This window comes from Triturus cristatus, chromosome 6 (genome assembly GCF_964204655.1).
Source record: "Triturus cristatus chromosome 6, aTriCri1.1, whole genome shotgun sequence".
In the NCBI taxonomy this organism is placed as follows: Eukaryota; Metazoa; Chordata; class Amphibia; order Caudata; family Salamandridae; genus Triturus; species Triturus cristatus.
Genome location: NC_140589.1, coordinates 1,524,742,842 through 1,524,766,570, shown reverse-complemented (window position 1 = coordinate 1,524,766,570; position 23,729 = coordinate 1,524,742,842). Strand labels below are relative to the sequence as shown.

The following is a 23,729-nucleotide window of genomic DNA, read 5'->3' as shown; positions in this document are numbered from 1 at the left end:
ATGTATGTATACACGTATGTGTGTGTATTTTTATTTAAGTATATATGTATATGTATATGCATATCTATATATACACACACACACATATATTTAGTAAAAAAAAACACAAAGGTTAAAGCTGCTATAGTTATGAAAACTGTATATATTCTTTGTATACAGACCCAACTTAAACTATACAAAATTTAGAAATTCTAAAGTTATAGCTCAACCTTAAATTTATAATTTACTCACTACCATTTATGACTTCAATTTATAATGTACGCACCGCCTTCAATTTTCTATAACTCGCGCACCTCTGGACACATTTTTGCGACCTCACTCACCACTCTACCATGCACTGTGTTCTCAGAAATTATGTCATTTGGGATGTCAATGCAGTGTAGAAAGTGTGTGTGTGTGTGTGTGTGTATGTGCTTATATAGCGCCGAATCACCCCTGGGGGTATCTCCGCGCTGTACTCATACCGCTGTAGGAACCCTTCCTGGCTATCCGTGTGAAGTGTCCACTCCTGGGCACCCCCATGGTGAAGCCAGGCATCCCAGCGCTGTTGGGGCCCTTGTGGAGACTAAGCAAGCTATTGCCCAGAGTTGCAGCGTGGGACCCATGATTAGGATAGGCACTGATGCGAGAATATCAGGTCCGAAGAATTTAAAGCCCGAGACCCTGCCACGTCGGGAATCAAACCCTGGTCCCGGACCAGTGCTCTGCATCAAGGTCTGCCACTCTAACCATTGAGCCACACTTCTCCACTGTGAGGTGACAAGAATGTGTACGGTGGTGCGTGAGATATAGTAAATTGAAAGTTGTGTTGTACAGTATAGTGGAGGGCAGTGTCATGGACGGTAGTGTTGCACAGTGGAATAGAGTGTCTTGGAGTAGAGTGCAGTACCGTACAATGGAGTAAAGTGTTTTAGAGGGGAGTGGTGTGGTGTGTCGTATACTAGAGTGGAGTATCGTAGAGTGGAGTGGTGTGTTGTATAGTGGAGGCCATGTCTAACAGTACTGTTGAGTATTGTAGAGTGGAGTGTCATCGACTGCAGTGTCATGGAGTTGAGTGTCTCTGAGTAAAGTGTTGTACAGTGGCATAACGTGAAATAGAGTGTTGAACAATGCAGTGGCATAGAGTGGAGTTCAGAAGGGTACACTGTCGTTTAGTTCAGTGTTGTTGAGTGGACGGTCATACAGTAGAAGGGTGGAGAGTCTTGTACACTATAGTGTGGTACAATGGAGTGTCAGAGTGGTATGTCATGCAGTGGAATATGGTACAGTGTCATACAGTAGAGGAGTGTGTCATACAGTGGAGTACTGTGTCATGGAGAGGAGTGGAGTGTCCTATAGTGCAGTGGCAGCTGGTGACATTTAAAAGTGGGGGGGCGTAAAATAATTGATGTACTGCACTTCGGCGAGCAAGCCCAAACAAACTACGGGGGGGTCGGGGGTGTTTTCCCCTGAGAATTGTTTTTAAAAAGAGTGGAAAAATGGTGCATTTTCAAGCAAATTTGAGAAAGCAGGAAGGTTAATAAAGCAATTGTGAATCTGTTCTAACAAAGACAGTGAGTGACAAAACTGTCAGTCTAATCGGATGCATATCATACGCCAGCCTACCATGTGCTCTGTCCATCTGTGCCACTATGTGCTATTCTTTCACAGTAGGTATGTGGTTGTTCTATGGCCATTGATGCTCTAGGTCTTTTTGCAGTGATATCTCAGGTCTGTGTGTGGATGTGAGCATCCTGCCCTACGCTCAGTGGGGGAGCAGGCACAGACTGAGATGAAGGCTCCTGCCAAGTCAGGCTGAGACAGAAAGTGTGTGTCCGTGAGGGGAAAATACTCCATTCATCATGAATGATGGGTAAAACTTAAAATGGCTGAAAAGAGCAGGCCTGTTACTCTCCGTCTCTCTGCATTGTGCATGAGGTCTGCTAAACACCTAAGCAGTCTCTAGCCAGAACGAAGAACAGGTTTCATTATTACTGTGGATGGAAAGCGAAGACGCACAGCAGGTGCCTGAATACAAGGAAGCAGCTATTCCTCTTGTAAGGACATAATCACAACAATAACCTCACAAACGCATGATTGTTATGATTTTCTGTCTCAGAGAGCTGTGCTCCATCCTTGACCACTGAGAGCTGTGTCCTGACCGCAGATATTACATGGAGAACAAGTGTTCTGGTTCATTAGGAGGCAGTGATGGAGATTCAGCCTATGTGCTATCAAATATGCTACTGGAATGTTTCATCAAGTCTCTCACCACGAGAAAAGCAGCTGCCCTGTCACTGCCGCTGCAGATAAACCCCCTTTGTTTGTGTGCCTTCTACAAGACACCCCCATCTCACTTGCTCACCAGACTAGGAGATGTCGCACAGATTTGCAGTTTGTAGATAATAAACGCGGTCCTCAGATTGCCTTAGCATAAACCACATGTAAATAACAATGCTAGGACCTATATTACCCTGAAGTATGGGCTGTTTCTTTCTTATCAATTCTGTCCATTCGAATGTGCTCATTATTTACCAAAAGCACATGTTTTAAAGGGCCAATGTGTGCAAATTAATTACAATACACATCTGGATCGGATACTACAGTCATATAAACCAAAACATCATCCACCCATCAAATGTTAAAGCATCATTTAAGAACTGTAGATGGTTTGTTAAATATGGGCCCTTACTCAAGGAATGACACCTTACAAGAAAAGGCCACAGCTAACAAACAAGACACCTGGATACATACGTACGGTAGAATCACCAAGTGGCAATCACGAAGACATGACCTGTGCAGTTTTCAAGATCAGAGAGAAGAGTTCTGCGGATAAAGAATAAAACGTATGGGACAGCAATTTCAGCACAATACAAATTTAATATGTGAAATGCTGGTTTCTGACATTGGAATCCACGGATATGAGGTGTAATCTTAGATTCTGCGCTTCACTAACGACGCCAATCGTGTTGGCATTTGACCGCCAAAAAGATGTTTGCAAGCCCGAGTAAAATGCAGACGAGTGAACCCGTAGGTGGGAACAGTGAATGTGCAGTTCTCCACATAGGTGTGGCCTGATGCTGCTGCCAGGGTAACCGGGTGTGGGAACACCCAGCCTGATTTTAACAGGTGCAGCAACAGTGAAACCTCACGAGGGCCCGGAGTAGAAGCTGCTGACGCAGCCTGGAGCCCAGCCACACTGTGGGGGCCCGTGGAACTGTCCCCTCAGGTACACCATAGCCTACCCCTTACATTATACACCAGTGTAATGTCTTAGCGCATTCCTCCTGTACGCATAAGTAGGTGCAACAAGGGTGTTTTGCCGTTTTGGGGCAGTGCATAAAATCGTAACTAGGTTAGGTGGATTTCTTCATCCAATCACAGAGAAAGCAGCGCCGTTACATTTTCATCGATGCAACATGCAATTCAGCAGTGTAGGAGCACAAATCCACTTGCACCCCAAATTGATCACAGCAGCAAAACAACATGCGTTGGAGGCAGGACGAAAGAAGGCTAACACTAATCCATTAGATAGCAATCTCTTATGTGGGTGACAACAGCATTTTTAAGTAGGCTTTCACAAGGATCATATTTTTACTTTCCCCCACAAAACATCACACACTACTATCCAACAGGACAGAACCAGAACTTAATAAAAACCACCAAGAAATGCCACACAGACATAGATCTACCTCTATTGGGCTTTGTTCATGTCTAAACCTAGAGCATGCATAAGTATGTGGCAAACCCCTCCGACACCAGCACCAAGAGCATATTCTTACCACTTAATGAAAACAAGCATTGGCATAGCCAATGGGTCTCGCTTTTGGGACCTTGTAAGTATTTAGTTATGCAGCACAATATCCTTGGTGCAATAACATCAACTGTTGCATGGCTAAACACTTATAAGGTCCCAAAGGCGAGACCTATTGGCTATGCCAATGCTTGTTTATTCTTCTCTTCACTTAAGGCAAAAACTCTAAGGCACCTTCGGCGCTTACCATTAATGACCAACGTGTTTAATGTGCCCTCTGAATCAGCAACAGTGAGAAGCACGATTCAAGCAATCTGACACATGTAAGTCATACCTGTTAGGCGCAGGAGCTGAATCCTGGCAGTAGAGGTCAGTGCATCGCTATCTCTATTTGGAAACTCTTTTAAGTAGGTCAATAAAATGAGCCCAGTTTGATCCTGAAGCTCATGTGCCAGAAAGTGGCATCGGGAAGGAACTCAGTAATGAAGATCATGATTTCGGGAAAGCAGAGCTATTACTAGGCGTAAATGCTCCTGTTGGCTCCACACAGATCAGACCGCACTTTCAGTTGTGACACCGTATGAGAAATCTTTGGAACTGGTTTTAAGGGTTCGCAAAAGGGTAAATTGTACAAGAAAATTCTACAAGTTCGCAGAATCCACAGTGATTTTCTCAATTTAAAGCCAAAAGAAGCAACACACACATCAACATGCACCAAGTGCATTTACTTTTACAATTCCTGGATGTTTAGAATGCAAGCTAATCACAACATTTAGGTTTTCTATTCTCCTCACGATTACCACACTTTTGTGCAGCATAAATACAATAATAGTAATGCCCTATTTTTTTTATATGACTGCATGTCTCCACCATGTACGTCAAAGGAATTTCTAACATACACTCTAAGTCTAACATAACTAAATGTACCTACTGTCAGAATGATGGAAGGGGCTGGTCCGATTCAAACTCCTGACCTGCAAATAAACATTTGTTTCAACACCATCAGACCACTGAGCCATCCTACCATCTACGTTTAAGGTCTTTGTTTACAAGCCTGATGCCAGAGCTCGTGTCCTGTACACCTCACATCAGGCTCACTGAACATGTCTATAATAATCAGCGCACGCACCCGCCTGCCATACTTATTAAAATGAATGGGAGGCAGCACAAGGACTTTTAAGCTCTAGAAGGCTTAAAGAGGGGCCCCCACTGAGCCTTGGGAGCGAGAATGTATTCTTTAATGGTGTAAATTTGTGTTACATAGTCAGAAAACTCGAGTTTACACGTGAAATCTGTTCCTAATGATAATGAGAGAAGGTTCTTGGGCGAGCAATACCTTGGAAAGCTTGTGAAAATCCGGAAACGCACGGGCTTGTGGGCATTTACAAACTTTTATAAAACACGTTCCCTTCCTCAATAGACATGGTGATTTATTCCTGAAGAGGATAGGAGGAAACCTTAGCTAGAGTAACAAGCATTGGCCGCGCGCCAGTAAAAGTAACGCCACGCGGCCGTAAAAGCAAAAGTAATCGCGATCACTCTGAAAGCGAAAGTGATCGCGATGACGCGCTAAAGCACGCCAGGGATACGCGCGCAGCAGCGGGGGAAGGGGCATGGTGCTGAAGGCTGGCGCAGGAAAGGCAGATGGCTGGGCGAGAAGGGAGGGAGGAATGCGGGGAGCAGCTGTGTGTGTGCACGCCATTGTGCACTGAAGCTTGTGGCCAGGACAAAAAGGTGGGTAGCACTTTCAAAACCCACCTACTAAATGTCTCGCAAGTTCAGCGCATGCGCTGGGTCAGGCGAGACCTAAAAAGAAAGAGACACAATCAGGAGTGCGATTAAAACCCAGTCACCCAGACTGTTATTAAAGCTATAAAATGATAGGAATGGTAGAACGTGCGATATGTAAACGCTAGAAACATAGCTTTGCAGAACATACCGTAACTTAATGAGAAAATACTTTTTTTACTGTGTATGCTGAAACACATTGCAGCAGGTTTTCAGTCAGTGCTGCATAAATGAAAAAATCTTTGTCATAGTTTTATGAATACAGGCACAATTCATCATTATGCAAGCAATGCATGTGCTATGCACATACATAAGTATAACACGAGTTTTGTAGTTCAGAAATATAACTCTACAACTTTGTGAATCATTCACCCCGATTTAAATGAAAACTAATGACTGAAAAATGTTCGCTTTCTGATTTGCTTACATTAAATCGATGTTGGGTAATTTTAAAGTTCCTAATCGCCCCTCTTGGAGAGTGTTGATTACATCATAGCAGTATTTTGAGGTTCTGTCTAACCTTTGACGCATTATCCTGGTTGGTCTTCGGTATTATTTACCACTTGACAGCTACAAACGAAGATTTAGAGTTCTTTCTCTAGTTGGAACGGAAGACAAAATCGATAACCGTCATGAAACATTGCTGCTTTTGGGAACACTAAGAAATGTAAGTAACTGAACTGCACTAATGTGGCCAGGGATTTGCATAGACTATTTTGAGGTTTGACCATCATGTGCTACATAAAACACGGTAAAGTTTGTCCTCTCAAAACAAGCAAAAGCGCAGCTTACTGCGGAACGTTTCACCGCCATCGCAACAATAAATAACATCATAACAGTAAGTAACCCTCGGCAGCGCACGGTTCTGGTCCCGCATGTTTTCACAGATGCGCAACACTTCTGCTTACACTGGCGTGGATCTGAGACAGTCTCCCTCCACTAAAGCAGATCGGGATCCCTGCAGGACTGGAAGTGCTGGAAACCAGTGTGGGAGCAGGTGAGGCGAAGAGTGAAGTAGCGGGTACAGGGAGGGGCAGGAGAGCACCCACGGAGTGAGGCTGAAGAGGGTTACACAAGGCTCATGCAGGTTCAGCGGGGTGGGGGGTTAGCGGCCCAGGACAGTAATAAAACAAAAAAAAACTTACCTTCCCCCAGGTCACGTGTGCCGCCTCAGGTCCTACTGTTTCTGGCTGGCCCGCGTCAGAAAGCAGGCTTCCTCCCTCTCCTCCCCAAGTCAATCACAACGCTGCAATGGCAACGTTGTGATTGGTGCGGACGGCACCCCAGCCGGGCGCCTGAAGGGATGCAGTTTTCTCTATGTAGGCTGCATGCAGCAGCCTACATAGAGAAAAAGGGACAGTGGGCTTCAGAGGGCTGACCAAACAGTCTGGGCCCACAACAGTGGGCAAGCCACTCCCCGCCTGCCTTTGAGCAGGCCGCCCACCCACCTGCCCCCAACCAGGCATTTCTGCATTCTCGCAGTGCAAGAAGCAGAAACATAAAATGGTATGTTTCTGCTTCTCGCACTGTGAGAAAGCAGTGGCACAATGCCCTCACGCCCCAATGGGAGAGCCGCCGCTGCTATAGTGTCATACAGAGTAGTACAGTGGTATGTAGTACAGTGCCATTTAGGATGCTCGCACCCGCTGGGAGCGGACATAGTGTTTGCTCTTGCTTGGTGGGAGCTTTACAATTGCTCCCACCAAGTGACATCAAACACGCTATGTCCTGGGGGTAGGCACCCCGGGATATAGCAGGAGCCCGACCCTAGGGTTCCCAGGACCATTAATGGCTCTGGGAGGAGGGCTGAGTGGCCCCCCTCCCTTTACTTTACAGAGCCGGGCCCCTGGGGATGGGGTCCCTGGGGCCAAATGCGGGCTCCTTTCCCCTTTCTTTTAAGGCCGTGTCCTGAGGGATGGGACCTCAGGACCGAAATCGGCCCGGAGGGGGCCCGTGTGGCTTCCTTCCCTGTATTCTTGTTTCACCGGGCTCGGGGGGGTGGGGTCCTCGGGGCCGAAATCAGCCTGGGGAGGGTCCCGCATGTGCTCCCTAACCCTTAATATAAAACCTATTTCCCCCAGGACCTAGACCACCTGGGTGGGCTAAGAAAAGTAAGCGCTTGCTTTTTCTCCCCCAATTTTGCTGGGATCTCTGGATTTTCCATGGTTTCCCGACAAAATTGAAAAAAAACATTTTTAGCCAAGACCCACCACTAGGCCTGTATTCCTGCCCCCCCCCCTTTTTTTTCACCTTTTTTCTTGGGACTCAGATGAGTCAGAGTCTCAAGAAGGCTGCCACCGCTTCTTAGAAGGGGTGGCAGCCAATCAGATCTCATTTAGAGATCTCTGGGATCCGCGGACCATGCATGTCCTTACATATCTATAAATCTTGTTTCTTTAATAACTAAAAAACTGCTGAACGAATTTACACCAAATTTCAACAAGCATTGGCATAGCCAATAGGTCTCGCCTTTGGGACCTTGTGTGTTTAACCAGAACTTTTGGCTATGTTGTAGAGCATTTTGGCTGTTGTACGCGGCAGAGGCCCTGGCTTCCTTGGAGCTCCCTGGCAGGAAAGGCTGTGCCATCTAAAAATATTGCGAACACTGAAATAGGCGCTACCCAATGCTGGGAGAGGGGACAAACTATTAGACCCCAAAATAATAAGTGTGCAGCCGTTTGTAATATGCATACTACCGACATTTCCTCTGCCCATAACCAGTGTACCGTCCAGTCTAAGTTTACTTCTCTCCTGAAAGAATAACACTTCAATAGTCGGCTGCACCCACACTCACGTGCAAACAAAGCGCAATGAAAAGGCTTCACACTGACATTCTAAATCAATAACGTATGTGTGCTGACTGAGGTAAAGGGAAGTGGTATCTGACGAGAAAGCACCTGACCCATGTCTGCATGTCATGGCCACATGAAGGGTCTCCGTGTGCCCTCCTAGATATTGTTTTCAGAAAGTCCAGCATAAGGTATCAAAATGATTTGTACTTTAGGCTAACCTATCATGGCATCAAGCGTTTCTCTGCAGTGCAAATGTTTATTGAAAATGCGACCATTGATGACCTGGTGTCCCCTGGCTGAACACAGGCTCTTGGAAAGAGCCCCGCTGCCCTGGGGCCTGCCTTTCTAAGTGTGCCACCTGGCGCATGTCCATCCCTTCTAACTGCACGTGTGCCATGTGCAGATAATGGTGCCCTTTCCCTATCTGCGCTGCCCGCCTTCAAATATTTGCTCGTCGGATAGGGAAGGCTTATTTTTCCAGATACACAGAGACAATCAAACAGCAGGCGCTTAAGAGATGTTCCGCGTGTTTTGACTGCTAAATCTGCCATGAAAACCGCTCGCCTCAACAAACAATGGGACGGAAAATTAACCAGGATGACAGGCGCACCAAGAGAGTTATACTGCAGGGTGGAAAGCCATGGCAGCGAAATGGGCATCAACGCGGGGCCAACCGTGGCGGACGAGAGAAAGAGGAAAAGAAAGAGAGAGAGGATGACAGGAGAGACATGGATAAAGGGAGGTCTAACGCTAGACAGAGGAAGAAAGAGATGCATACCATGCAAAGGGAGAAATAGAATGAAGTAAGGAACGAGAGTCGGAAATACAGACGAGAAAGAGAAAGCGAGAGAGATGACATAATTTTTTCTGCTACCGCTGTTTTCAATAGACACTAAATACACAGGATATGTGTGATTGGCATCGCGTAACATGGCATCTAGGCTTTAAAGCAACATCGTATATGCATGAACCATGGAATGTAAAATGAAGTACTTCGCGACCGTGGCCGCGAATGCAGGATAAAAACTAGCGCCACCAGCGCTGACTGCCATCTGTTTCCAATTAACGCGACCGCAAGATGTGGGCGAGATAATTGGAAACAGATGGCGCTGCTGCTCGCTCCTGAGCACCTTAGGCCAGGGGACAGAGAAGGCGGGACATGCACCCGCCTTGGACCAATTGCATGCTGTCTTTCTTAGAAAGACGCATGCAAAGGCCAATTGCAGGTGATTAAAAGAAAGCACACGCACAAGCATGTGTTTAGAGTTTAAAAGCCCTTACTAAAAGCCTCGCAGTGCATGCGCGCTGGCTCAGGCAAGACCTAAAAAGGGATCTTTCTGGACCAAGAGCTAGCTTTCTGCTTCGTGCATTTCTGTTCAGGGGTTCGGGCTGTTATCGTGTTCAAAATCCCTATGTGAAATTGCATGGCGAAAACACATTTTGGGAACCCCCCTTTTTCTCGGCCCCCAAAACTTTCCAGGCAGCGGCTGAAGTGAGTTGCACACAAGTTTTAAAAATGTCTTGAAGATTTGTCAAATGGTGCCAAAGTTATAAGCAAAACAAAAAACGCTTTGTCTATACAGGGACGTTGTAGTAAGGAAATAACATTAATAAATGCAGAACTTTACTGAGAAAACCAAAGGATATAGGTACGTTATAGTTGGGAAACAGCATTAAAAAAACCTTAGAAATTCCCTGAAAAAATCAAAGGCTACAGGGATGTTATAGTTAGGCTCAGATTTCACTCGTACAAAACCATAGATATTCAGCAGTTATATATACCTGAGCTAACTATAACTTATGCCCCTGCACTGCACTGCCTAAGACCTCAAATATTACATCACTCATGACATGTTCCATGATATCACTGATGACATCAATGGTGACATCACAAATGACATCACTGATTACATCATCCAGTGACTATGAGTGTATTCTAAAAGTTTCAGAGTGTTAAAGATATATATTACAATACTAAAATGTTAAATTAGTATACATTGTGTACTACTAATGAGTGATACTATTTTTAACACATATTATGTGAGTGGCTCTGTGACTGTATGTAACCATGTGTGAGTAGGTGTGTGAGTGGCTCTATGGGTTTGTGAGTGGTTGTATGGGTGAATAGCTGCATTGGTGTGTGTGTGGGTGTGTAAATGGCTGTATGGGTAATTGAGAGACTGCATGTGTGGTTGTGTGGGTGAGGAAGTGGGTGTGTCTGTGGTGTATGGGTGAGGAGTAGGTATGTGAGAGGCTGTATAGGTGAGTGATAGGCTGTGTGAGTGGCTGTATTTGTGGGTACGTGGGTGCATAAGTGGTGTATGGGTGAGTGAGTGGGTGTGAGTGACTGTATGGGTGAGTGAATAAATGTGAGAGTGGCTGTATGGGTGAGAGTGTGCTTGTGTCAGTGACTGTATAGGTGAGTGAGTACATGTGTGAATATATGCATGAGCAAGTGATTGGGTGTGTCAGTAACTCTACAGATGAGTGAGTGGCTGTGTGTGTGATTATATGGGCGAGTGAGTAGCTGTATTGGTGACTGACTCAATGTGTGAGTGGCTGTATGGATGTATGAGTAGGTATGTGTCTGTATGACTCTATGACTGGATGTGTGAGTGGCTGTATTGATGAGTGAGTGGGTGCATGAGTGGCTGCATGGGTGAGTTAGAGGTTGTTTGAGTGGCTGTACGAGTGAGTGTATGTGTGAGTGTCTCTATGGATCAGTGAGTGGGTGTATGAGTACTTGTATGGGTCTATGAATGAGTTTGTGAGTGGTTGTATGGGAGTGGGTGTATGAGAGTTTCTATGGGGGTGTGTCCTGTAGCATTTTGTTTATTTTGTTCTACATGTAGAATAAATATATAACATTAATTTACATTAATATTTAACAGAAAAACATTTTGACTATTTTTTCCAAATTTAATAAACGTTTATACTTTCCCTATACTTTGCCGTACGGAGATCTCGGTCAATAAGGGCGCACTTAATGGAGTGAACAAAGAAGCATTACCAATTTTAATTCCTATAGGAATCTTTGCTCTCTGCTACAAAAGGAACACTGAATGGAATCACAGCAAACTTGGCATGAAACTAGAACTTTGCTCTGGGACTAACCTTTGCTTGGTTTGGCACTAATCAATTCAGCAGTTTTCGGGCCATTAGCATTGCTATAATGGTGTTGGTGGGCATGAAAGGGTTAAAGGTTAGAGATATCTGAACTGCTACCCTGCTGATTTCCTTGAACCCAGGTTTGTAGACTGTATATGGACCTACATTTAAAAATAACAGGCCCTACTTGACAAAGTACCCGTTAGTTCCTGTCATCAATTTCGGGGCCCTCGTACCAAAGGTAGAGACACAGTACCTTAAAACAAGGTCTTTGAATCCTTTTAAGTATTAAAACTATTACCACTCCAGGCTGGAGGAAGCCGGGCAGTACGGCCAAGCTGTGCACAGTGGCAGGATAGCAAATTATTAAGCATTTTTTTGGCACCCCAAAACTTTTCCGTATGTTGATAGATTTCCATGAGACTCAGCATATAAATAGTAAGCTAAACATGCAAAGGATCTGCCGAATTTCATACGATTATAAGAACTTTATTTAAACAATACACAAAAACACAGATGGGTGGTCCTGCAGCGGTGGACTGGGTGTAGAGCCTGGCAGGAGGTGAGCCCACTGTACCCAACCCTACATCGCATAGCCAAAGTCCATGCATAGCGGGTACTGGCTGTCTGCGGTGTTAGGTGTAAGGCGGGCTCTGTGCCCATCACTGAAGGCTGACTGCCCACAGAGGGTTTAGTGCAGGGCCTGGCTGGATGGTGTCCCTGCAGTCAATGCCGCAATGCTAGGTACAGCTAGGGCTGGGCACAAGGCTTGGCCTTCCTGTGGCGAACCGCCATTGGCCCAAGGAGGGTTGTGCCAAACCTCGCTGTGCAGAGGGTTTAGAGCGGGGAACTCTTGGATGTAGTATATAATCAAAAAACTTAAAAAAACAAACGTTAAACTGAAGCTTTGTTTATAAATATAATACCGCAGCATATGTTTAAAAAAGCACAGAGATTCACCTAAAAAAATCACAGTTAGGGTTTAGTTATGGTTACTAATTAAAACCCCAAAAACATTAACATTTGTAAGCAACGGTTAGGAGCAAAATCCATAACTCACACTGCAGCTGCTAAAATCATAATTCACGCAGCAAAAGCAATGCTTGTGAACTCACATTATTAATACCAACAAATAACAAAAGCTACAAGGGAAATTTAAATAAACAACACATTACAAAGCAAAAATGATACTATGTTCAGCACCTGGATACCCTCACAAGTGATTAGTCGCGCTCTACACATTCACATATCTGATGCTCTGCTTCAAGTTACACTGTCAACGTTTGACTCACTAATTCTATCATAATGGGGTTCACCGTCTTCACTGGAATGCTAACAAGAAAGTGTTCATTAACTGTTTCTGTTCTTTCATCGATTTCAGTGCAGCACTCAATATCACAGACTGGAGGGGTCTGTGGGTGAAACCACTGGAATGTGCCATCTCTCCTGACTTTTTGGCCCCAGTGCAGGGTTTGTCTACTGAGACCTGGATGCAGTTTACAATTGAGGACATTGAGGCAGGAAAGCCCTCCTGCGCCACTTTTAATTAAATCTCACATAGTACCCTCGAACTCCCTCTTTATCACGTACGTAGCTGCTGACATCAAAAGCCAATTGTATTATGTACCAGATTAAACGCGGCTGTGTGCCCGCGCAGCCCCTGCCCGGCAGAGCTGCGGGAAACCTAAGAGGCTTATGCCAAGGAAGTGTTCTGAAAGATAATACTTCACAGAACATAAATCATAATCAAGGACCTATGAATAAAGACCTTTCCTTTGGAAAACAGGGAGCCTGACGTTTTCACACGTTAAAATGGACGCAAAGATGCGGTAAAGGGGTTTGAAGATATGTAATGTATGTTATAGCGTCAGACCATTAAGTGACATCTGCCTTTAAACGCTGTTTGTAATTTCTGCCCCTGCTTTTACAAGCAGTCTCCAGTTGTTTCTGCGGATCTGTGCCAAGCCGGATATAAAAGAAGTTAGAAATCTGTAGCTTTGGATATGTTTATTAAAAAAATGATAGCGTCAAGTTGCACCTGAGACAGACCTTATGCACGTCGTAAAGATTACTCACCTGCACTAATATGCTGTTGTACTACATAGATCAATGCTTCAGTAGTTTTCCGGATATAGTGATAGCATCAGGCACACATTTCTGAAATTTAAATTGTTCGAGAGCTTCACATACCAACAGAAACATTGGGAAAGGCACCCGAGGATAGCACTTCATGTTCTATTCAATTTCCTACTTATTTGCTCCATTTAATATAGCCTTATAGCTCGCTGCTGAGGGCTATACCGGTTGTTAAAGGCCCTGGACCGGAGTTATACACCCGAGCTGCAGGCGAGGACCTATAACGAGGTTGTGGGCCTTTAAACAACAGGTATAGCCCGAGGCGGAAGCGCTATAATGCCATTAGAACACTCCACACCCTAAGGGTAGAATGTTCTAATTTAAAAATGGGAGAAACCGAGACAAACATTGGAATGTTGGAGTAGATGGCTTATATCATTCATTGTAAGCCCAGAGGCACGTTGTTGCCTTCAATGGAGCTCTCAACATTCCAATGTTCTAATAACCCCTAATGTACTCGAGGACTGCAACAGTCACTTTTACTTATATCTTCAATTCAACAGGTGTAACTAATGAAATATGTGGAGGCGAAGTTCAATAATTTGCCCTAGCACGATGCTTTCTAATTGCAAGAGAAATGTAGAAGGCAAGCAGATGTAATATGACACAATTCATATTTACACGCCCATTTATTGAGTATGTGGATGGAAGCACTGGGTAACTTTCGTCTAGGACCTTTCATGACTTTAAATTTAAAGCAAACTAAAGATTGATGGAAAAATACTAACAAGTATTGACAAATGTAATCATTTGTGAGTTCTTTTTAGTCGCACAGAACATTGGAATGCTGTGAAAACAGTACAGTGGCAAATGGCCCATACTGGTTGGAATATATATTTTCTCCTACTGTTCCAATACTCCGTCTGCTTTTTTTATGCTTCTCCATGATTAATGGAGAAATGTTATTCTTACTGGGTGAATTATTCTAATACCATTATAACCATCTTCCTCAAGCTATGATAGTCATTAATGCCCTTCTCCTTGTTATAGGCCATTGTGAAGATTTAGGTATATAACTAGAGTACAGGGTCTTTAACTACCAGTTTAGCCCGAGACAGATGGCTATAATGCTATTACTTACAATTACAACAACTTCACATACTTTAGAGATCCCTACTCCAACAAGCAGCCAAAAAATTGTCCAAATGCAGCTAACTTTGAAGTATGATGTGGTCCATGTGGCTCAGAGTATTTTATTGCGATAGTGTCAAACATTTTGTTAAATCATTCCCTAAGTAAGGAGAGAGCAGAGTCCTTCCAATATCTAGAAATTTACTGGACCAACTAATGTGACATAATAGACAGGATCATACATCTCTCAAGCTTCTGCTCCAACTAAATAGAAACAGTAAACTTCTATGGTGTATATAGATATGTACACCACATGTGGTTGAAGAACAGCCATCATGGATTAGAGTAGTGTTACAGCCGCTACTCCTAGCCATACACACTGACACTATCAAACACAGATCAAAAGGATTTCAGACACCCATACACACAAATTCATACTCAAGGCCCGATGGCACTTTTAGAGCAGGAAAACAAACCCAATTGTGTACTGAAGCGTTATTCAACCAACATGGAGAAACAGGTCAGACTCAAAAAAACTGAATACAGGAGGAATGCCCTTCACACGACATTATGCTTGGTGATGATTCTCAGACTCCTAAAATGAGACGGTATACTATTCTAAAAGTGGGCTATCTGGCATCGAAAGGGATCCATCCCATGGTCTAGTTCTCTTGACTTTCAGTGTAACATGCATGGATATGCTATCTGATCTTAGCACTCTTCCTGGTTGTCATCCTTGGAACGATCCTCAGAATAACCAGTTTAAGACCCTTAAAGACTTCTGTGAGTGCCAATCGGCAAGTTAGAAGAAATACAAAACTTGACTGAAAGCCAGTGCAGTTGCGAGCTCTTCAGAATAACTTGCTGTACACAAATTTGAAACAAGCATTGGCAAAGCTAGCCAGAATCACTTGCCCTATTTACTTTGGCAATGCTTTTAGAATTGTAGCAAAAGCACTGGTAGAGCTTTATATGGTCGGCGGCCATCTTGAAATACTATACTGGGTAGTCTAAGATACTTTTACTGTTCCAATACGGCCATTGTGTTTAAACACAACATGACAACAGCCCTGGAAGGGTACAATAATACTACAGTATAGAAAATACCATTCAATGATGGCCACCTATCAACATTGCCGTTCCCTTTTCTCGCCTGTACTAGCACTGACACAGCCAATAGCAGAGGGAGGCAGGAGGCCATGCTTGTTGTGCCCAGGCTCCAACAAGGAGCCTGCCAACAAACAACTTACAGTGCTCTCCTAAATTTCCAACAGTAGACTTTACCATCTGCTTCACCCATTTTACAACTGCACGCTTAGAATCATAAACTGCAGCCACCCACCCATCACTCAGTATTCCAAGATGTACGAAAACAAATAAAAGGGAATAAATGTAGCAGTGCTGTAAGTTCACTCATAGATTCAGAATTGCGCTGTATCCAAACATAGTATTATAAAAGAAAGTACACAAATTCTATAATATGCTTACTAGAAATGATAGTATGTTGGCATACACATTTTTTCAACGTGTTAATTAAATAACGCTTCACTTTGATAATTAACATTTAGTTTCAGCCTTTTAAATTAAGCACGAGGAGACTGTTCTCCTTTACAAATGGCTGCTACAGCTAAAAATTTGAAGGCATGGGAAATTACAATACCCTATGATCACGTTACGCAATGGCTTTTCAGTGGGTGCAGTGTAGAATAGCCCTAATCTGGGGCGGCAATCGTATCCGAGTCAGGCAGAAAGATTCATCTGCAGATTGGAGGAGAGGTATTTAGGCATGCCCAAATGTATTTCGTTTCCATAATTAAAGTGAAAGATGACCAAGGACACGTTTTTCTCAAAGCTTTGAAATGACAAAGATCAGCTTTCACAGGCTGTGCCACCTGACATCCCGAACTGCCAAGCCAGGTAGGACCTGGCCTGGCAGTTCCGGTTGGACTGTTCCCATGAGGCACAGGGTCAAGACTGATTTGCATATGAGTCCAAACTGGGGTGGCGAAGTGAGCTAAAGAGCGATGATGGATTCAACCTAGATCTGTGATTGGAAGTGAGTGTCTGAAAAGTTTCAGCACTACATCTTTCACCTCCTTGTGTTTGTTTTGTTCGCCCTAAGTTGGCAGGGTATGCCCAGATGTTGGTCCTTTGCTCACTTTACCACTGGGTTTAAGCTAGCCTGGCTGATGAGGGGGATTACCCCGAAACAGGTCACAGGATGCTTGTTTCCAGTTCAGAGAGGACCTGACCTGGCAGTTCGGGCTGGTTGTCATCAGGCATAGGGTCAAGAATAATTTGCATATGGCTGGTTCCAAACTAGTGTGGTGAAGTGAGCTAAATAATGATGGTGGATTCAACCCAGATCTGTGACTGTGGGTGAGTGTCTGAAAAGTTTCAGCACTTCATCCATCATCTCCTTGTGTTTGCTATAATTATATTGTGGACAAAGATAACAAAGGTAAGTATATTGTTTTTACTGTTTTGCAAAGTATTAAAAGTATAAAATATTGCTTACTATAATGATGTTTTTATTATATTGCTTTATCGCATTGCATTGTTTTAATTTTATTATTTATCGTTCTGTGAAATTATCTGTATTTATTTTCTAAAAATACTATAGTTTTGATGTTGTGTTGATTGAGCTGGAGTTTTTTTAATTGTCCATCAATTAATTTTAATTGAGTAATATGTTAATCATTTAGTGGTTTTTAATTGTCATGTAATTGTTTATATGCTTAATTAATGATTGTGTAGTAAATCTAAATTTCGGGTTGTGGGGTTTATGGGGGAATTTGGTGGTTAGTTTTTTAAAATAAAACAGCAACACCATGATATGAATTGACTGGGTTATAAATTATGCAACTTTGCTATTTTAAATTATTCTTTATTTTGTTAGAAAAAGAGGTAATTTTGACAGGTAGTGGGGTATCGTGGGGTTTAGATGAGTAGTGCTATTTTCACAGTTTATATTTATTATTGTTTAATGTTTAATATTTTACATTTATAATGTTTGACATTATTATTTTCTTATTTACTTGTTTTATACATTTACGACTCTTTACTGTTGGGATGTGGGGTGCATTGGTGAATGGGTGGATAGTCTTTGCATTAAAATATATATTTATTTATAACAATGGATTTATCCAAATGTTAAATAAATATTTCATTTTTAATTTAATGGGTTAATTTGCTTAACTCAGCAACTTGATGATTACATTGAAAAAAAGCTTAGGGTTAACCCTTCTCCAAATGAAAGGTTGGCAGACAGAGTCCTCCTTTGTGTTTGAGATTGAACACCCAGTTCATCAAACTCTAAGCAGGCTCTAAGTGCTTATCCAAGTTTTGGAATGCTTTACTTCACCAAAACAAAATAATCAACTATATATCATCCAGCTATCATCCTGGAACTGATGGTCAGACAAAAAGACTCACCAGGCCACTGGCCAGTACTTTCACTGTTTCATATCAGAGGCACCCTACATATGGGCAGGTTAAGGGGCTGAAACATGTCGACCTGTCTCTGAGGTTGAATTATTCCCCCTAACATTTTATCGTACACTACGGGAACAAAATACCATTATTTTGTCCCCCTCAAGGTACTTTTTACTCTCTCTTCTCTGTATTCCAGGTAGAAGAGAGAACAAAACCTCTCTAAACCTCTAGTTGTTTCTTTACCCATGCCATACCACACATTATAGACCTTCTAATGTTTCCCTCTATAGGTTGCATCAGGCCTTCTTGAGCCCACCTTTGTTCTCCGTTTTAGGTTCACATTTTACACATTTTAGACTGACATTGTGTTTGCAATGTTATTTTACATGTTTATGCTTGCAAGATATTATTCTGAGAAGATGCTGTACATGTTCCTTGTTTTCAGAAAGCCTTTCTCGCTATGTAATCTGTACTCTCCGTTCAAGGCTAGGAACACAGAGCAGGAGACCCGTGTGCTTGCATTGCCTGTTCGGAGACAGCTTCTAACATCGAGACATATCAATGCATCGGAGCTGTACGTCTAACACAGTGGGGCTTTTACCATATAAACGGTGCAATGGCCTTTAAGGGAGAGAGGAGCACTCCCCTCAAGACTGTCTTGGAACAAATCCTGTTTTCGACATGCAGCTCTGCTGACGCTGATCTTCCATCTTGCAGAGAAGAATTGCCAATTCCAGCAGTGGTCCGTGGAGGGAGTTCCGTGGGGTGTAAAGGCGGGGCGGGGGAGGGGCAGGGTGGGGGGTACTAAACACCGGAACATGGATAATTGGAGGTAAGTAAACAATTAAATAAATAAAATGAATTTCGTAGCGCACCCTGCATCACAAAATGCGGTGCAGCGCGAGCTACGAAATTGGTTTTATTTATTTAATTGTTTACTTACCTCCAATTATCCATATTCCGGTGTTTAGTACCCCCCACCCTGCCCCTCCCCTGCCACGCCTTTCCGCCCCACGGAACTTCCTCCACGGACCGCTGCTGGCCAATTCGACTTCAGGCCGAATCCCCGGCTCAGTCATCCAGGTATGGGGGCACAGGCTAACCTTAGAGATCAGGCAGAGGATGCACCCATTATCAGTAGGGGTTGTGATAGGTAGAAATATATAGAAATCTGACTGCCATGGTTGGATTATTTGGTCTTTTCACTATGTTCATAATGCTGGTTACATTGCTTTGTTTTATCTGCCTAATAATCGCAGCTCATTCTTTCTATGCAAGACTACAATGGTTTCAATAAATGTAATGACATTTTTATTCTGTCTTTCTTGTGACTACCATGGTCATTCATAAGTAAACATTGAAAGGGGAAGATCTGTTTTCACCATTTTGTTGGGATTCAGAGTGTCCTGTCGAGGTTGCTGAAATCACCTGCCACCCCAGGAAGGTTAGAATTTTGGGTGCGGCACTGTGAGCTAGATAGGAATTGGACAGACATTCTCTGATGGTGAAGATGGACTCAGTCCCTACATTCTGAAGTTCTGTCATCCTAATAAGCAGTCCTACCTTTTTAGTGGGAACCATATAACATAGTGCCACCAGCGTTTAAAGGTCAGGTACTTATTTAATGGGTTTCCTGAGTAGTTCTACTGTGTGCCCATGGTCCCTTATTCACCTTTAAACAGAGATGCCCGTGGTGTTAGAGATAAATCGGCCTGAGCATTATAGGAAGCACCTTATTTTGCCTGTACACTATTCAAGCTTGAACATTTAAAAAGATACCCCACTATTGTAATTCCCTCTTTGAATTCCATTCACTACAATGGCAAATGTTAATAATATTCCTCCGAATTGCAGACCTGCTATTACCGCACATTTAACATTACATGGGGTACCCAATGCGGGTGGAGATGTTACCTTTGTGGTTGAGGATCACAAAGCTTATAAAACTGAAGTATCCAGCAATAGATGTTAACACACAATTCACACGTAGACTGAAGCTACCTTATCAGGCCAATACAGAGCTTATAAGGACTACGAAATACCATTAACATTTTAGGAATATCAAAATTATTTCTGACGCGCGCTACCATAAGTATTACAAAACATTCAAATGGGTCCCCTCAGCAATGACAGGGCTACATGGCCATTATTAGCCAGCTACACACAGCATCCTAATATACAACAATTAAATGTGGGAAATTTATATAATGGTCTAGTTAGACTATACAGACATTTAACAAAGTTGGTTATGCACACAATAGCGACTGCCCCAGTGAGGGTTGTTCAAGCTGTCAAATCACAGTAAGTTGTACCCTGCGATTAGTCCAGTAACTATCAATGCTATTATGGGCAAGATTCCCACCAGACTGGAGGAAATTCTGTTCAGGATTGCACAAGAAACAAATCAGCTTGAAGCAGTATTTCCCCATATGGGACCCCAGAATAAACATAGAATTCTCACTATGTGCTTGCCACTCGGGATATCCCTAATTCTATCTAGATGTAGGTTTTTTAATAAGACAGGAAGCTTGGCGCTCAGGCTGATATGCGTGATGTGTGTGATGAGGAAAGAAAGTACGGTGCTTCCAGGTCGGGGGAAATACCCTGTAACCCCTGTGGGTCCTGAAAACCCACCCCAGTAATTAGGTAAAAGGTCCCGGGCACACGTGGAGAGGATAAAACTACTGGTAGAATGTCTCGTATTTGTATTCAAGGGGTCGACACCAGTGGATTGGTTAGAAAGTTTTAATGATGCAAACACAAAGAAACAACAAGTCGACACATGTTTCGTCACAATACGGGAAGTATCCCGTGACTCTTCAGGGCTGGGGGAGGATACAAGACATTGTGTGAAAACAAATAAATACATGTAAACTGAAATGTTCTAGTATAGGAACTAGACATCTTTATACGTGGATCAGAGACACCCATGTAAAGTGGAAACCCTACGTGTAATGAACTGCTCAACATCTAATATTGGTGACTGGTGTCATTCACAGAAGTACCTGTGGTTGAAAAGTGACTGTACAATGGAGAGAGAACGACAGAACAACAGGTGACAACAATTCTTGTACACTGTGAGTGACGGTGCTGTAGTGACACCAGACTGTGACTAAGCTGGATCACAGTGATTATTTAAGTAAACAGAACGAAAATCAAACAAAACTTGAAATATGAACCTGAAACCAGTGGTGTAAACCTATGTTCACCAATGGTTCATCAAAACCACCGAATAGAACCATGTCAAGACACGAAAACTAGCCTGACCTTCGTGTGGGTGGCTGAGAAGTACAACCAACACGTGATTAATAGGAATAGTTATATTGCATCTGGCACAGTGAAGTTACTGAAGCAGAAGCGAAACACTGACATACCTTCCAGTTATAGCAAGACTGATGTCTTGTTCGCTGTCACGCGCTACACATTTGTTTCCTGGATCTTCATCGTGTACCTGAAGTGCAGCCTAATCCATGCCTGCGCCATCTGGAGGAGGCGTCCTATCAGGGCCCTGTACCAAGGATAAGTGCTTCTGTCAGCTCCTAGAGAGATTACTTTAATACTCTTTAAAGGCGGGTCTCCCTGTGAAAACAAACAGACACTCCAGCTGGGGCTGAGCATGACATCGAGATTATCTGTGACGCTGCTTTTTGAGAACCCTGGCGCAGGAAAAAGTACTGATAAACGACGCAGAAGAAGGACTCTTAAATTGCCAATCATTGCCTGTCTGCGCACTTTTGACGAGCTCAGGACTCATTGCATTATGCTTGAATAAGGTCTATTATGCAAATGTTCTGGAAGATACAGTGTGCGGCTTTCCGTACAGCAGGCAGTGGAAGTAAAACTCAATAATGGCTGCCGTAATTACTGAGGTGCAAACCATGCGAAGAGCAATGAGGCCTAGTCGTGTTTTTTATTTTTTTTTAAATCAATCTACTTGGCAAGGCCAATAATTAAGACCGCTTTTTTTTTATTTCGGGCTGGAATTCTGTACAGTGCGGTTGGGGAGGTGCATCCTTTGTTGGCCGTGGTTGGTGCCTGTGTGGGGCTTTAGTGAGGAATTCTATGAGCTGCTGCTGAAACCGGGAAACACAGTGAGCGCGCACTGTCATTATTTTCATTCATGCAACAGAATCCATAATGTTGAAATTACCTTATTGAGTTATTGTTTTCTTATTGTTAAAATCCAGTGTTTGTCTCTCCGCTTGTTCTTGATTTTTGTGCTGAACTCCTTTGTCCAGTTGCGTGCAATTTTCTGAAACAAAAAGGTGAAGATAATTTTTAATGTTTATGCACAGTCTTAGATACTTCAAGCTCCAACTACTCTTTTGTTATGTTGTTATGTATGGCTCTAATAGAGAGCCTCTACTGTTTATTTCAGTTTCTGAAAGTCATAACTTTTTCTTATAACATCACAACCATGGCCAGACTGGCAACGCATAGCAGCCCTGACAATTTTGTCGGACCGTAGGAGGGATGGGGGATTGCAAGCTTGAAGCCCTGCCGCTTTTGTTACTGGGGGCCGATATTGTAGCACCGCTACAAAAATCGCTTCCAGTAACAAAGCCAGCCCCCACCGCTGCAAAACCGCCCCCATACTGGGTCTGGTGGCCCAGTGGACTAATGCATCCACTCCAGGGGCCTGTGTTCGACCTCATGGTCACAGGTTCAAATCCTCGTGGGTCCACTCAGCCTTTCATCCATTTGTGGTCGATAAAATGAGTACCATTGAGTTGGGTAACAATATACATCTGTTATTCAGCGCCAAGATGCCCCGTTGCTGGGGTGAACGTGTGCTTTACAGATACACATGTTATGTTATGTTATACTTCCACACTCCAAAGGAAACGCCCAACGCCCTGATCACAACAGTTGATGATAACAAAACTGGTTGTCAACTGTTGTGATGTCATAAAGGCCTTTCAACCACTCAAAAGAGGAGGGCCCCTGAATATGGTAAAGGTAGAGACCGGCAGGGGGAGTACACAATTTACTCAAGGAAAGAGGTACCTGTTTAGCTCTATTCGTGCTGGAAGTCACAGGTTATAAAGACATGTCCAGTGCATAAAACAAATTAGTAGTGAAACCACAACAGCAAGAAGAAATATCAAGAAAGGCATTTATTTAAATTCAGTATGATAAAACATCAACATTATTACATTGTAAATATAAATATCCAAACACATCCCACAGCACATTCACTCAAACCTCAGACATACCTTCCCATATGCTCGCATTCTCGTACGCCTAACAATATCAGACATTCACTCACATACACTCAATATGTACATGGATAGATACCCCCCACAGAAATCCAAGATAACACATGAGGCCTAACAGAAAAATACACACGTGCCTCATGAAAAAATGAACAGACAAATCAAGATAAATGAATCAAAAACAATCGATAACCCAATAAGGTAACACATTTTCAAAAGTTAATACACATTCATAAGGAACATCAATGGGGGGATTTATTCTGTTGCAATATATTCCAACAGGTGGAATCCAGCGCCGACGCGCCTTTTTGTGTTGATCCCCAATGTGGGCGTCACCTTCCTCAGGGCGAGAGGATCAACAAACAAAAGCAGTGGGATGTGCCTAGAACAAAATTTGGTATTACTAGACATATATGGATGCAGGGGCACATATTCGCTAAGTTCATTTAG

At 43.2% G+C, this 23,729-nt stretch overlaps 1 protein-coding gene across 8 annotated transcripts in view; it reads right to left on the bottom strand.

Annotated features, from left to right (window-relative positions):
- The window catches only part of LOC146821629 (synaptosomal-associated protein 25-like), a 491,673-nt gene that overhangs the window by 261,574 nt on the left and 206,370 nt on the right, over positions 1-23,729 (bottom strand). For 6 of the 8 annotated variants that reach the window (XM_085612668.1, XM_085612670.1, XM_085612671.1 and 3 more), the window contains one exon: positions 22,214-22,315. The exons of 1 other annotated variant lie outside the window; for it this stretch is intronic. The gene's annotated coding sequence lies outside the window, so the exon portion shown is untranslated. Of the gene's footprint in view, positions 1-21,437; positions 21,572-22,213; positions 22,316-23,729 lie in introns of all 8 variants that reach the window. One more of the 8 variants, XM_085612672.1, reaches the window with a different exon arrangement.